We start from the raw sequence: 16,822 nt of genomic DNA on the forward strand, positions 1-16,822 counted from the left end.
TAATCTTATTCACATCTCCCCCACAAATGCTATCTCTCATTTCCTGTGCCATCTGGAATGCCAGGTCAGTCTGTAATAAACTGGTCCCCACCCATGACCTTTTCATCTCCAACTCCCTGAATCTCCTAGCCATTACTGAAACCTGGATCTCACCCTCTGACACCACTTCTGCTGCTGCTCTATCCTCTGGGGGCCTTGCCTTCTCCCACACCCCCCGGCCTGGGGGTCTCCATGGTGGTGGTGTTGGGGTCCTTCTATCCACCAGTTATTCCTACCAGCTAATACCCTCTGAACCATCCCTTACATTCCCCACATTTGAGGTTCATTCTATTCGCCTCTTCCAACCAGTAAACATCAGAGTCGCTGTCATTTACCGTCCCCCCTGGCTCTCCCTCCAAATTCCTTGACAACTTTGCTTCCTGGCTCCCTCACTTTCTCTCCTCAGATCTTCCCTCCATTATCCTAGGTGATTTTAATATTCCTATTGACATTCCCACAGAATCCTCTGCAGCTAAACTCCTTACCCTCACCTCTTCATTTGGTCTCACGCAAAATGGACCTCATCACCCTCCCATGTGATCGGGCACTCATTTGACCTGGTCTTTACTCATCATTATATTTCTGATTACTTAAATTCCCCATTCCACCTCTCTGACCATCACCTTCTCTCTTTTAACCTATCCCTCTCTCCTTCCCCTCCTTTACCTCCTAAGGCTACCATTACTAAGTGTAATATTGAGGCTATTGACACTGTTGCTTTTCCTCCCTGCTGGACTCTCGTCTCTCCCCTATCCTTTCTCTCTCCTGTCCTGAACAAGCTACTTTACTGTACAATTCCTCCCTTAATTCTGCTCTTGACTCTGTTGCTCCGGCAATAACTACTCACCCTCGCAGATCCACACCACAACCCTGGCATTCCAAATTCACCAGATACCTGCAAAAGTGTTCAAGAATTGCCGAGCATCAGTGGAGAAAATGACGCTCTAAGGCTGACTTCCTCCATTTCAAATTTATTCTCTCTTCCTACAGTGCTGCCCTGTCTCTCTCCAAACAAACATATTTCAAGAGCCTCCTCTCCTCCCAGTCCTCAAACCCCGGCATCTCTTTGCCACTTTCAACCTCCTCTGCCCTTCCCCTCCTCTGCCCTTCCCCTCCTCGCTCTCTACCCTTGACTGTACCACCTACTTTACATCTAAAATTGACCATACGTGAGGACATCATATCCCATCAGACCCTCAGCACTCCTCCTCCTCCTTGTCCTGACCACCCCTCCCCTTCTGTCTCACCAACTCTGACATCCTTCTCCCCTGCTTCTGGAGAGGAAGTCATGGCCCTCATACGGTCCTCCCCTCCTTCCACCTCCCCTCTTGACACTATCCCTACCTGTCTCCTTCTGCCTGTTCCCATCTTGCTCACCTCATTAATCTATCCCTATCATCTGGCGCTGTCCCTTGTGCATTCAAACATGTCCTTGTCTCCCCCATTCTTAAAAAACCTACCCTTGATCCTAACATACTTTCCAACTATCGACCCATCTCTCTTCTCCCTTTTGCTTCCAAACTCCTTGAGCGTATTGTCTACAACTGCCTTACCAGCTTTCTTTCCTCCCACTCCCTCCTTGACTCATTTCAATCTGGCTTCTGTTCTCTCCACTCCACTGAAACTGCCCTCATGAAAGTCGGCAACGACCTCCTTGCTGCCAAATTCAAGGGCCACTACTCTCTGCTCATTCTCCTTGACCTCTCTGCTGCATTTGACACTGTAGACCACCTTCTCCTCCTGCAAATCCTTTACACTCTCTGTTTACGTGGCACTACCCTCTCCTGGCTTTCCCCCTACCTCTCTGATCGTTCCTTCTCTGTGTCCTCTCATGACTTCCCCCCCCACTTCCACTAACAGTAGGAGTTCCCCAAGGTTCTGTTCTTGGGCCCCCTCCTTTTCTCCCTATATACGTCCTCTTTAGGTGAACTCATTAACTTCTTTGACCTCCAATATCATCTCTATGCTGATGATACTCAAAATTACCTTTCCACCCCTGAGCTCTCCCGCTCGCTCCTTACCCGTATCTCCAACTGTCTCTCTGCTGTCTCTTCATGGATGCCCCAGCACTTTCTTAAACTTAACATGTCTAAGACTGTGCTGATCATCTTCCCACCCTCTTCCACTACATTACTTCCCACAATTTCATTATCTATTGATGGCACAACTATCTCCTCTAGCCACAAAGTGCGCTGTCTGGAAGTTATCCTAGACTTCTCCCTCTCCTTTAAACCACACATTCAGCACTTCTCGCAGTCCTGCCATTTCCACCTAAAAAATATCTCCAGGATTAGACCCTTCCTCACCAAGGATGCCACTAAAACCCTCATCCACTCACTGGTCATCTCCAGATTGGACTACTGTAACCTTCTCCTAGCTGGCCTCCCAGTCTCTCACCTCTCTCCACTACAATCAGTTCTCAATGCTGCTGCTCGGCTCATCTTCCTCTCCAGACGTTCTACATCTGCTTCCCCACTCCTTCAAGCCCTACACTGGCTCCTCTTCTCCTTCAGATGCCAGTTCAGGGTTATTACACTCTCCTACAAAGCGCTCACCAAATCCTCTCCCGCATACATTTCTGACCTTCTCTCTCTTCACACTCCCGCCCATCCACTTTGCTCAACAAATGCATGCCGCCTCTCTTGCCAACTGATTACTTCCTCCCACTACTGCATCCAAAATTTTGCCCGTGCTGCTCCCTAACTTTTGGAATGCTCTCCCTCTCCCTATCAGACTCTCCACCTCTCTACAAATCTTCAAATGGGCTCTCAAGACCCACTACTTCATCAAGGCCTTCCAGCACTCATCCTAACCCACCTCATGCTCTTTCCTCCCTATCTTCCCCTTCTGTGTCACGCATGTCTATCTGCCCCTCCCCTTTAGAATGTAAGCTCTAACGAGTAGGGACCTCTTCCCTCATGTGCTTCTCTTTACATTTTTTTCTACTCTTTACTCCCCATTAGGACACCTAACACGTGACTGCCCTGCTGCTTATTGTGAGTGCTTTAATAGCTATTGCAGCAATGTATATAAATCGTGTCCTTGTCCTGCACTGTTATGTACTATAAGTTACTTGTTTCTTGTTCACCTATTCTATGTACTATGTAAGGCGCCTCGGAACACTTGTGGCGCCATATAAATAAAGGATAATAATAATAATGTGCCCCCCATAGTTGTGGCCCTGTTAAATGTCTTTCCCTCTTTTGGATATGGTTAAAGCAATGTTGTTGAAAAACTTAAACTTATTCTTTGAACGACTGTCTGTTCCTGATGAGTAATGTGTCATTTGTTTGTATAAAAAATGGGGCCCTTACATAGAATTTCAGGATTCTACTACACAAGTGTGGATTAAGATCTACCATATTTAGACAGACAACAAAAAGTCAGTAGATACAAAAGGGTGACATGCATGAGGATCGACAGGTACAACAGGTCGACATTGAAATGGTCGACACATGCTCTTTTTTTTTTTCTTCACCCTATCCCTCCCCTTGGTCCCTAAAAAAAAATAAATAAATAAAAAGAAAATAAAAACCAAAGTCAACCATTCCAATGTTGACCTTTTGAACCTGTTGATCTTCATCCATGGCAACGTTTTGTACCTGTCGACCTATTACCTGTTGACCATTTGGTGTCTACCTAGACACTGTCGACCTTTTCATTGTCGATCTGTTGACTGACATCCTACTACGCAACAGCAGATATTGCGTTTACTAATTGGTTCCTATATCTGTGTCTGTTTCTCCAAACCATACTGCCCCCCCCTGTGACATATATACCATTTATGTGTCCTTCCATTCTGCAACTCTTTTCCTTCATCATGCTTTTCTACCTTTTTTTGTGATTTAATTGACTGTTCATTATTTTAAATTTGCAAGGTCTCTACAAATGTGTCATTATCCAGTTTTGCTTTTTGTGAATTAATGTGAATGATATAAGACTAATGTAATATTATCATTTGATTGAGTAGAGGATACCTTTACTCTATACTCCTCTCTCTGTTATGTCCATTCATGCACTTTTCTTTGTATGCAAATCTTTTTGTTTCTTGAAAATCTCAATAAATACATTTGGGGGAAAAAAAATGACACAGCCCCACAGGAAAGGGGGAGTGGTCCTATTGTGAAGGGGACCAGGCTGCATCATAAATGTGGCATTTCACACCTCTCTGGGGGCATGGCCAGCACTTGTGAAGCACTGGGTGACCTCTGCACCATATTTTACATTATTTGGGCCCTCTCATCTGGAAGTTTCTTGAGGAGAGGGTCAAGTGGCAAGTACAGGGGATGTTGTGTTGCCAAATGCAGCATCATGCCGCAGTGGGTGAAGACATGACACAAATTGCAATGAATTGCAAGCTACCAACCACATCACTTGGGAAATGGGCAGTGTTCAGAAAGCAATAAAAGTGGCTGATCACATCAGTAAGACAGGGAGGAGACATCCCTAAGCAGGTGGAACCAGACAGGTACATATGCATGCTAACTATTTGGCTGATACAGGAATACGGTACCCTCCATTCTAGAAAGCCGCACCCTATAGAGCTGTCCAGCAACTGCATTCCAAGTAGATTTAGCGAAGAGATAGAAATGGATGAATATGAAGGACACTTGGTCCTAACTACCTGGCAGAAGTATTGCTGTCACTACTACCGCAAATTACACTCCGTATCATACATTGTACACTGTACACTGTATTAAGGAGATGGTTCCACATAAGGTAGTGGTTCCCAAACTTTCTTGAATCACGGCATTCTAGTATCAGCATTTTTTCACAGTACCACTAGGCCCAATGTTTCTTTATTGAGAAGTTCATCAAAAATAATTACATTTTGTAAATTGTGCTTATGTCATCCTTAGGTTCAGTTATGTGGTGGTGGACAGGATTGTGCTTCTGTGTATCCACATATTTTATGATAGGCACAACCAGTGCTGCTGGCTGCCAATCACATTGACCATAAATATCATTTGATTTGATCCTGAACCACCAAGCCCTAGCACCCTGCAAATGCCCCGCAGCACCCAGTTTGGGAACCACCCTCCAGTGGCGTAACTAGGGTATTTGGAGCCCAGGGCAAATTTGAAAAGGGAGCCCCCCCAACACCCCGATATGTGCGCGCACGTAAAAAAAATGGGCATGGTCACTTAAAAATGGGGCGTGTCAACATGACACACCCCTTTATTTTCACGTTGAACATTCCTATCCATATGCACCTTAACCCCAGTAGTACCCCTTATACAGTACCCCCAGTATGCAGTAGTGGTCCCCCTTTTACAGACCCCAATTAGTTCCCCTTACTCAGTGCCCCCAGTAGTGGTCCCCCCAAATGCAGTGCCCTATGTAGTGTTCCCCCTTATGCAGTGCCCCCAGTAGCAGTCCCCACAATGCAGTGCACCCAGTAGTGGTATCCCCTTATGCAGTGCCCTTTATATAGTGCCCCCAGTAGTAGTAGTCCCCCCCCCTATGCAGTGCCCTTTATATAGTGCCCCCAGCAGTAGTCCCCCCCATGCAGGTTTCCCAGTAGTGGTCCCCCTTATGCAGGCACCCAGTAGTGATCCCCCCTATCTAGTGCCCCCTGTAGTGGTCCCCGCAGTGCCCCTAGCAGTAAGCCCCTTATATAGTGCCCCCAGCAGTAGTCCCCCCCTCCCATGCAGTGCCCCCAGTAGTGGTCCCCCTGATACAGGCTCCCAGTAGTGACCCCCCCTATCCAGTGCCCCCTGTAGTGGTCCTTCCTATTATTGCCCCCAGTAGTGGCCCCCCAGTGCGGTGCCCCTAGTAGTAGGCCCCTTTTATAATGCGCCCAGTAGTAGTTCCCCCCCCCAAGAAGTGGTCCCCAGTTGAGGTTCCCCCTCCATATTAAGTGCCCCCTGTAATAGCCCCCCCCAGTAAAGGTCCTCCCAATAATGGTGCCCCCAGTAATAGCCCCCCCCAGTAGAGGTCCTCCTAATAATGGTGCCCCCAGTAATAGCCCCCCCAGTAGAGGTCCTCCCAATAATGGTGCCCCCATTAATAGCCCCCCCAGTAGAGGTCCTCCTAATAATGGTGCCCCCAGTAGTAGCCACCCCCCCCTGTTGTGCCCCCAGTAGTGCTGACAGGTTTTTAAAAATATATATATAAAAACATACTTACCTGAATCCACGCTGCTGCTGCTGCTGCTCCTCCAGTCCGCGACGCCGCTCCCGCTGGCGCGCTCAGCATAATGGGACAGACGTCATTACGTCATGACGTCTGTCCCATTACCCACTGTAGGAGCCGGACGGAAGTCCGGCTCTTGCAGTGGGTGCTGCAGCACTCAATGAGAGTCTATCTGACTCTCATTGGCTTCTGTTTAACACACGCATCGCCGCCAGCGCTGGCGGCGATGCGTGTGTTATGCACAGCCTGACCCCGCCTCCTGGCGCTATTGGGCAAGCGCTCAGGGGGAGGGAACGGGCTCAGTGGTGCAGCACAGGACCGGCGCTGGAAGCCTAGCGCCGGTCCTGTGTAAAGGTGTAGCACTGACCGCACTCATTGCGGTCGGCGCTACACTGATGGCTAACTAGGGCGAGCCGGAGGGGCGCCGCCGGTCCCACGGCGCCCAGGGCAAGCACCCCGCTCGCCCTGCCCTAGTTACGCCACTGCCACCCCCTTAAGGAGTGAAAGAAGAGGAAGTAGCAGCATAAACTCAAAGTATCTTTATTCACCAGCAAAGAAGTTCTGAAATAGGATGAGTACCACAAAGGGACTATCATCTGTTCAATACAGTACAAGAGACTACTATAGGTGTTTAGGCTATAGGTTAAATTTGGGGGAAAAAGAAATAAATGACAGGATAATTCAAATAAAGGACTTGAATTATCCTGGTGTTCCGTACTTCTCCAACAGTTCCATATGCTCAGGAATTTATCTAAAGAATAATAAAGGACTTATTTTTATCAGCCCCAAGCTGCATACACACACAACGATTTAGTAAATTAACAATTTTAGTAAACGTTTATTAAATTTACTAAATGTAATGAACGATTTTTTTTGAACTACAAACGATTTTGCATATTCCCTTACTGAAAATCGTTGAGTTGGTCAGTCTGACTGAACTACAAACGTGAACGCGCATGAATGATAATCGTTCATCGTTTTAACTTAGAAAGTGAACAATTTTTTTTCAACGATTGAACGATAAACGATATCGTTAACTATATAATCGTTTAAAAAATTGTTGTGTGTGTATGCACCTAAAGTTAAAGAACGGTTTAGCTATATGGATATCATAGGATGTTATAACTACTGAATTTGAAACTTTTAGATAATACAAACAACAAACCATTAAAGAATGTCTAATAGGTAAATTGCTGAATCAGATTATAAAGATGGTGAATTTTGAGTGATAAAATAAAACACAAATCACATCATAAAGGTGTATAGTAAAGAGAGATGTATTAAAATTGTATGGTTAGTCTCTATATAAAAAAAGTTGTACCCGATATTTAACTTATTAAAGTTAGAGTATATATTATAATACCGGAGTTGGGGTATTCTATTTCTAGTTGGGAATAAAGGATTTAGTGATATATACATATGGTTATGCATTATATTATTGGGATATTGATGTATAGATATACTGTAAATATGCATAATTAAAGGCGGTATGATGCACTATCTTCCGTGAAGCGTTCCAGTTAAATAAAATGATATTTTTATGAAAAGCTTCAATTATTATCGTGATATAGTTATTATTTTGTTAAACTGTTGTCTTAAGAAAACTATGGAACAATACTCAATACAATCATTGCTCGGGTAGAGGCACTAAGGAGTCTAGTAAGACACTATAAGATGGAAGAGGGTAAAAGCCGGAAACGTAGTAAATGCATTGAAAAAGACGGAAACAATGTAGACTGTGTTAAAAAAGCCAGAAATCCGTAATAAATGTACTAGAAAAGCCGGAAATCATTTTATATGTATTGAAAAAGCCTTAAATCATATTACATGTATTGAAAAAAGCTGTAAATCCATAGCAAATGTATTGGAAAAGCCGGAAAAAGCCAGAAATAGTAAAGATACTGGAAAAGCCAGAAATCCATAGTAAATGTATTAGAAAAGCCGGAAATCCATAGTAAATGTATTGGAAAAGCCGGAAATCATAGTAAAGGCACTGGAAAAGCCGGAAATCATAGGAAATGTATTGGAAAAGCCGGAAATCCATAGTAAATGTATTGGAAAAGCCGGAAATCATAGTAAAGGCAGTGGAAAAGCCGGAAATCATAGGAAATGTATTGAAAATGCCGGAAATCCATAGTAAATGTATTGAAAAAGACAGAAATCATTTTAGGTTATGTTTACGCATGTGCAAACATTTTGCACCCTTCGCTCGAATGTGTATCGCATATGCGGCTTTTCGTGCAATCCTATTACAAATGATGCAATGTAGCTTTTGCCTGAAAAAAAAAAAAACGACAAAAAGTGTGCCTGAAAATTGGGAAATGTGCCTGTACCCCCTAAAAAATATAAACTAACATTGGGTAATAGTTTAGTTTTTAAATTGTGTGAAATGGCTGTTATTTATTCATTTTTCTTTAACAGTGGAAAAATTATGGCAAGCAAGTTTTTTGGGCAAAATAAATTTTGCAGTTAAATTAGGGGCACATAAAACTGGGTGCTAGTATTTTTTTGTCATGCTGCAGCCACCTGCAATCCCAAAAACACTTTTTATGAGATGGTGAATACTATTTTCTGCTTTTAGCTGTACAAAATTTGCATGTACGAAAAGCCGCGGCTAATCTATAGCACGATACGCATTTTTGGTGAAAAGTTTGCACAAGTGTGTAAACTTTTCGCCAAACCGCAGCTTTTCAAAGCTAATTGGATATGGCCCTTAATATGATTTCCGGATTTTTTTTTTAACATACTTTACATGGTTTCTGGCTTTTACAATACATTTAATAAGATTTCCGGCTTTTTCAATACACTTTACATGGTTTTAGGCTTTTTAAATGCATTTACTATGTTTCCGGCTTTTACCCACACCCCTATTAGATAACGTCAACTAACCATTGTGTTGAGGCAGGGGAAACCTGTCCCAATAGCTTTGTATGCAGAGGTACAAGGTACAGTATTAGGATGGTTTGTTCCTTTCCTGATCACCTAATTACTCATATTCTACATCTTAGCGTAACGGCAGACCGAGATTATTCCATCGCAGCTGAAGTGTTAAGTTACATAACTTACTGCATTCATGGAAATTGGTTGCTAAGCAACGTGAGTTCGGGTCGCCTGTAACCTTTTTTCTTGTTCCTGTGTTTTAATCAATGTTTGGAAGTGTTGCATGCAAGTCATGCTGTTGTGTTTATCCAATTTATGCTCAATACAGATGAGTTATTTTTCTCCAAGCGTCGTTCTGTCCTTACAGAGAGACATATTTAAGATCAGTATTTTATCGCTTTGTGTAAAAGGAACACACTGCTGCTGCTGCTGCCCCTTTCACCCTCCCCCCCCCCCCCCCCAAGTGATTATATCATCATGGGGAGCTCGTTCACAATAAAGCTGGGCAACGCATATGGAGACACTGGGCCCTGCACCTACACAGAATGTTACAGTTGCCATCAGAGTACAGGGTATGCATACACAAGATGTGCCCAAGCTGACGGGTTATGCACACGCGAGATGTGTTCAAGAGCATACACCAAACCGGGTGTAGGCAATCTTTGGCACTAGTGCCACAAAGTGGCACTTGAGGATTGTTTGAATGGCACTCATTGTGTCAGTCCCTCTCCTACTAGGCTTGTTCAATCCCTCCTCTTTCACCTCCTTCCCTTATAGAATAGATGCTTTTGGCACACTATACCCTTTCCAAACCAAAGCGTGGCTTGCCCTGCATACCTAACAAAAGCTGTGCCTCTGGTGAGTGGAGCACAGTCAGCCCTACTGACATAACCGTACACATTTCTGAAGCATGCCTTCATCTCCAGACTACAAATTATCAATCTGGGAAAACTAGCTTCAAAAAGGGAATGACAGAGAAGCCATTAACACAGTAAATGTTTGCATATGTTCTAATCGTGGTGGCACTCTGGAATCTTTTTTTTGTTTTGTTTTGAATAACTGGCATACAAAGATAAAAACGTTGTCTACCCCTGCATCATACAGACATCAGTCTCTTAATTCAGGTGACAAACTAGTCTTTACCACTATTCACCCCCCCCCCCGTTACCTCTTCGACACCTCCCCACATTGGGTGTGCATTGGTACCGGGAGGCAATCGGGAAGCCGACTGCCTAAATACCGGCAGCTGGCTTCCCGACTGTCTTATCCCGTCATGGGTGAAATGCCGGGGCGTCTAGATGTAGACGCCCGCATTTTCCCGACGCCGGGAGACATGCGCCCGGCATCACGATCGTAGTGATGCCGGGCGCCGCGAGCGGACAGCTGCTGGGGGGGAGGGTTAGGTTTAGGGCTCCCGAGGGGAACTTAGGGTTAGGCACCCCCCCCGGGAGGGTTAGGCTAGGGGGAGGGAGGGTTAGGCACCCCCGGGGGAGAATTAGGGTTAGGCACCCCCCTGGGGGACTTAGGTTTAGGTAGCTGGGAAGGGGGTGGTTAGGGTTAGGCACTTGGGGGGTAAGTTAGGGTTAGGCACCCCTAAGGAGGGTTAGGGTTAGGTTAGTGGATACTTGCCTATCCACGATCGGGATTTCCAGCGCTGTCGGGCTTCCGCTGCGTCGCACTCTGCTCCTGTCGGGCTGCCGCTGACGGGAAACGAACCGTCATGCGGCCGGCGGTATTTCATACCAATTCCTTGGTACCAGTGGTTAACTGTACTAAAGGTCTTCATTTATGCTGGTATGTGAGACAATATGAGGTGGTTGGACGTACATGGTATAAACTATGGTGTAATTTCCTGCATGGGGCTAATTCTGCAAAGGGGTTAAATAACTATATAGGTGTTAACTAGCTGCTAAGTGTGTTTATAAGTAACATGGAGAGCATTGGTGATATGCATGCTGAGAAGCAGTGTTTTTGTGATTGGTGCATGCACGTTATATAGGATAGATAACATGGACATAGCATGAAGGAGTTAATGTAGTATGGGTGTGTGTGTGAATATATAATGAAAGTCCAGTAACAGGACAAAGCTGGTGCTTGCAGCTCAACATGGATGAAATGCTAATTAAAGGTTGGTTCTGCCTTTTAAAAAAATTGCCACATTTAAATCTCTCGGTAGGCTGTTATATTGGCTCTATGATGTTAGTTTATGTGACACAGTGGTGCTTATTTACAGGAACAGCAGGGGCGTTTGACTGGAATCACTTAAGTTCATTTTGTGCTTGATAATAGGAGATCTAGATCTGTTTATGATAATAGCAGCAGTAACATTGTATTGAGCAAGATCTGTTGGAAGCTGTTGTATGTAATGGGATCATAGGTTATGTGATAAATAAATTATATAATCTGAGCTATATTATTATATTGTTGTTAATAAGGAATCCTTAGATTACAATATTAGGATAATGTTCCTCTATATGAGAATGCTGAGCTGCAGATGCTAACATTAAAATAATAATTAAATAATATGGATAGTGGGGTAGCAACAGAATTGTTTGGAGCCAGGTACACACGTGTTTTGTACCTATTTCCTCAGAAGCTTGGAGCCCGTGTATGTGCGCCTCTAGTATCCAGTCACCCCCCTGTTACTGAGCTTGTGCACACACACAACACTTTATTTATTATTATTGATGTGCACAAGTGGACCTAATCTATATTTGGTGTGTAAAATTATGTTATTAAGGTTATCTTGCAACATTATTGTATTAGTACAGATTATATTTCATATATTTACTGTATATCTGTTCAAGGGATTCAGTAACTATTGTAAAACTAACTCTGTGAGTTTTACGTACAGTGATGTAAAGCACTAGAATAGACCTGGCTTAGGGAAAGTCTGATGGTGATTAACAAGACTGACAAAAAACACTGTATGGATATAGCATTCTCCTTTTACTCAAGTATAAGAAGAAATTATGCATTTTACACACAATATAAATACCCAATATATAGAATGTGTCCTATTTATGAAAACAAAGCTTGTGCTGTACAGTGTTAAAACTGGCGGTGAAGCAAGTTTTCTTCATATTTCCCATAAATAGAAAAGAGAAAAGCACTGGGATGAATATAAAATCACTTCTTTTATTACAAATATATCTCCTAAGCATAAGTATATTCATATTGCATATGCATCTGTTCAGAAAATTATAACAAATTTAGTTGAATTAATGCCATACTTCTGCGATGTTCCAGAAGGAAGTTGTAAATTACTGAGGCACATTACTATAACTGCTAGATAAGAGGGTCAAAAAGCAATGATACTTTTACAATTGTCAGTTGTGGGGGATGACTGCTGCTGAAAAAGTGTCCAAATATTCCTGGCTTCAGATTATGCAAAATAATAATTTAATATAAATCTACTGCTTCTGTGTTTTTTATTTACATTTTATCATTAATACATTGTTTTGTATTTTTATGTAACTTTCAGTTTATTATAACTATTTTTATTTAATAAGTAAGAATTGTGACTGCCATATTAAATGCCATATAATAATGCTCTGTCTTTGTGTTCTTAAAGAATTGAAGCGTCAGGCTCTGTTTTTGTAATGATAGATTGATGCAGAGAATTGTTTTTGAACTAAATCTTTATAGTGGCTGGACATTGTTTAATTCCAGATTGCTTTATTAAGCGTTTGAAAGTACATTAAACAAAACTAAAATACAATACCATTAGTTTAAATAGAAAAGCTTCAATTGGAAAACATGATAACATAAAAGTGTCCACATATGTAGCCTATCTAAAATCTACAGTGCCAGAGCAATACAGAATGTTCATCAATTCAGTGACATTAGAAAAGCAGGTAACATCAAATTGGACCAGATAAAAAATACAATATATGACAATATATGGACCTTTGTCAAGGTTGACCTTGACAAAGGTCCATGCACAGGACCGAAACGTCGGATTTTGAAATGGTGTAACATTTTTACTGAGATGCAATAAAGAGATGCTTTTAAGAAGACTGGTGAGTGCTACCCCCCCTTTTTTTCTACATATATATATATATATATATATATATATATTATACTGACAGATATTAACATGAGTTAATTATGGCATTATAAAGTGAGTGACAATGAACAATGAATTTGTGTTTTTTTTCAAATACAAATTTGTTTCTATTGTATTCTTGTCAGTAATTTAGTAATTCACATGCAGTAGGTACAGTATAGTAGTACAGGAAGTACAAACACTCTCTGAAAGCCTAAATTCATTACTAGCTGAATGCTGCATCAATCCAGAATGGATCCCGTAATCCATCATCAAAAGTCTATGGAGATTTGTTCAAAGAAGTCCAGATAAGTTCATACTTCAACAAACAAATTCTCCCCGTATACAGAAATAGTTAATGTCCAATTGTTTAATTCATCAAACTCCATTCCTGAAAAGTGGGACCACTGACAGCTAGCCAAGTTTTGGCTATTCAGACATTAGCCAAAGTAAGAGTATTAAGAATACAGCAGCCAGTTGTTCTTTTCACCTCGTCCTTTATATTAAGCCCAAATATAGATGTGGCCAGAGAAAGAAGAGGTATTCTACTGCCTGCTCCAGTGATGCAGCTAGTAAGGTTTTTTCAAAGCCCCCTGATCCTGGGGCATTCCCACCAAAGATGTCTCCTACATGTAGTCTGTGTTATTTTTAATGCAACCTAGAACTGTGGTTTTCTAACTTCAGGACCACAGAAGAAATCTTGTAACAGCATATATTTTTCTTTTAATATTGGAAAGTGTTAGAACATCTGATGTCTTGCATACCACAGATGTTTAGGATATGGACCGTTAAATTTACTGACGCACATGATCTCTCCAAGATAGCGACTGTAGAATTCTCTTTTGTTAACCCACACAGAAAAATGTGAATGTTTAAAAGTCAAATTCTCCCCTCCTGTCAACTATTTTTTATAACCCAAATGTGAACATAAAACTTTTACTTCTGGTGACCTAACAACCTTGAAGAGAAATAAAATTAAAAACCAACATACAGCTACAGTAAATGTTGAGTTATTTACTGTCCGTTTTTTGTTGTTGTTGCTGAGCCTTTTCAGCAACATAATTCTAAATTATCAAAACTGTATTAAGTGTACAATAGTATTGTAGGTATGCTTTTAGTTTTGTTGTAAAAAATACCTTAAATCACTGAATTCGTTTTAATAGCGAAGGTTCAGTCCAACAGGCTGATAAGCAGTGATAGTTGTTCTAGGCTCCTGCTGGCTGCTTTGTAGATGTGCACTTTGCGTGTTTGGATTCATTGCAACTCAGTAGGAACAGAATTATCTGGGGTAATATGTGAGGATTCCTTGTGGATTTCTTTGTAGTCATGCCAGTTTTCCATTTGTCTACACAGACATCCCGCAAGTCTTCTTTCTTTCTTTTTTTTTTAAACATTCTCCATATTGTACATATTAACCAGATGTCTTTGAAAAGTAATTATACATATATTTTTGTTCCTCACTTTTGCCAGTGAAAGTCATTTTTGATAGAAGGCATAAAAAGGTCTTTGACTAAAATGATTAAAAGCTCTGGATTAATGCATTGCTGTTGTATGATACATGATATTGTATTGGCTCTTGTATGCAGGGCTGCCATCAGAAATTTTGGGGCCCGGTACTGACAAAATAGGCAGGGCCCCCCGGGGTATAGGGTAGACTTGGATGGATAATGTGGGTGGAGCTAATTCGGGGATGGTGCCTCAATTGGTGTGTAAATCAGGGATGGCTAGACATGGTGGAGGGGGGGCACAGGGTAGAGAAGACTGGATATTAATGGGGGGCACAGGGCATGGAAGGATGATTTGGTCTGGGGGGGAAAGGGCAGGGAAGGCCGGCTGGACTAGGGGAGAGGCAGGGCAGAGAAGGCTGGCAGGCTGGCTAGACATAGGGGTGCCGCAGGGAATACAGGCTGGTTGGCTGGACTAGAAGGGGGAGGTAGTGCAGGGAAGGCTTGCTGGACTGGGGTGGGTGGGCAGGGAAGGAATGCTGGCTGGACTGGGGGGTGGGTAGGGAAGGAAGGCTGGGTGCACTGGGGGAGTGGGAACGGAAGGATGGCTGGCTGCGCTAGGGGGAGTGGGAAGCGAAGGAAGGCTTGCTGGACTTGGGGGGTAGGCATGGAAGGATGGCTGGCTGGACTGGGGGGATAGGCAGGGAAGGATGGCTGACTGGACTGGGGGGTGGGCAGGAAAGGAAGGCTGGTTGCTCTGGGGGGCATGGAAGGAAGGAAGGATGACTGCACTGAGGGGGTGGGCAGAAAAGGAAGGCTGGCTGCACTGGGGGGGTGGGCAGGAAAGAAAGGCAAGCTGCACTGGGGGGCATGGAAGGAAGGATGACTGCACTGGGGCGGTGGGCAGGGAAGGCTGGCTGCACTGGGGGGGTGGGCAGGGAAGGCTGGCTGCACGGGGGGGTGGGCAGAGAAGGCTGGCTGCACTGGGGGGGTGGGCAGGAAAGGAAGGCTGGCTGCACTGGGGGGCATGGAAAGAAGGATGGCTGCACTGGGGGGGTGGGCAGGAAAGGAAGGCAAGCTGCACTGGGGGGCATGGAAGGAAGGATGACTGCACTGAGGGGGTTGGCTGAAAAGGAAGGCTGGCTGCACTGGGGGGGTGGGCAGGAAAGGAAGGCTGGCTGCACTGGGGGGGTGGGCAGGGAAGGCTGGCTGCACGGGGGGGTGGGCAGAGAAGGCTGGCTGCACTGGGGGGGTGGGCAGGAAAGGAAGGCTGGCTGCACTGGGGGGCATGGAAAGAAGGATGGCTGCACTGGGGGGGTGGGCAGGAAAGGAAGGCAAGCTGCACTGGGGGGCATGGAAGGAAGGATGACTGCACTGAGGGGGTTGGCAGAAAAGGAAGGCTGGCTGCACTGGGGGGGTGGGCAGGAAAGGAAGGCTGGCTGCACTGGGGGGCATGGAAAGAAGGATGGCTGCACTGGGGGGGTGGGCAGGAAAGGAAGGCAAGCTGCACTGGGGGGCATGGAAGGAAGGATGACTGCACTGAGGGGGTTGGCAGAAAAGGAAGGCTGGCTGCACTGGGGGGGTGGGCAGGAAAGGAAGGCTGGCTGCACTGGGGGGCATGGAAAGAAGGATGGCTGCACTGGGGGGGTGGGCAGGAAAGGAAGGCTGGCTGGGAAGGAGAGGGCTTAGGGAAGGCTGGCCGTATTCAAGTAGGGGCACAAGACAGGTCCAACACAAATATAGACTTACCTGAGAAAGGGGCCAGGGTGGCAGCGGCGCGGAATGCATCGGGCCGCAGCCGGAGATAAAGTATCTGCGTTGAGGTATTAGAAGTATGGAGCCGGCTGTGATTGGCTCGCGTAACGCAGCCAACCAGGAGCAGCCGCTTCTGATTGGCTGCTGTTCCGCAAGCTGTGATTGGCTCGCGGGCAGCTGAATACTATTGAGCTGGCCGCGAGTGAATCACAACTCGCGGAACGGCAGCCAATCAGGAGTGGCTTCTCCTGATTGGCTGCCGCGGCCGGCTCCATAGTATTGCAAATGCAGCAGCACCAATGCTCTTAGTTGTCGCTGCCACCCGGGCCCCCTATCTCTCCGGGCCCAGGACAGGAGACCCGGCAGTCCCCCCCTGATGGTGGCCCTGCTTGTATGATAAAAAGCAGTGCAACTATAGTAATTATTGTTGCTATACAAATCTCCACTATACCTCCATATAGTAACATGAGTTAAAAATAACATTATAGAGTGATAATGAATTGATATTTCTTTAATGCAC

The 16,822-nt window shown here is 44.4% G+C and overlaps 1 protein-coding gene across 3 annotated transcripts in view; it reads left to right on the forward strand.

Moving 5' to 3' along the window:
* LOC148519321 (uncharacterized) overlaps nt 1-16,822 on the forward strand; it is a 68,915-nt gene that overhangs the window by 20,265 nt on the left and 31,828 nt on the right. The gene's annotated exons all lie outside the window — the stretch shown is intronic.

This window comes from Taudactylus pleione, unplaced genomic scaffold, assembly GCF_031769625.1.
Source record: "Taudactylus pleione unplaced genomic scaffold, aTauple2 ptg000191l, whole genome shotgun sequence".
Lineage (NCBI taxonomy): Eukaryota > Metazoa > Chordata > Amphibia > Anura > Myobatrachidae > Taudactylus > Taudactylus pleione.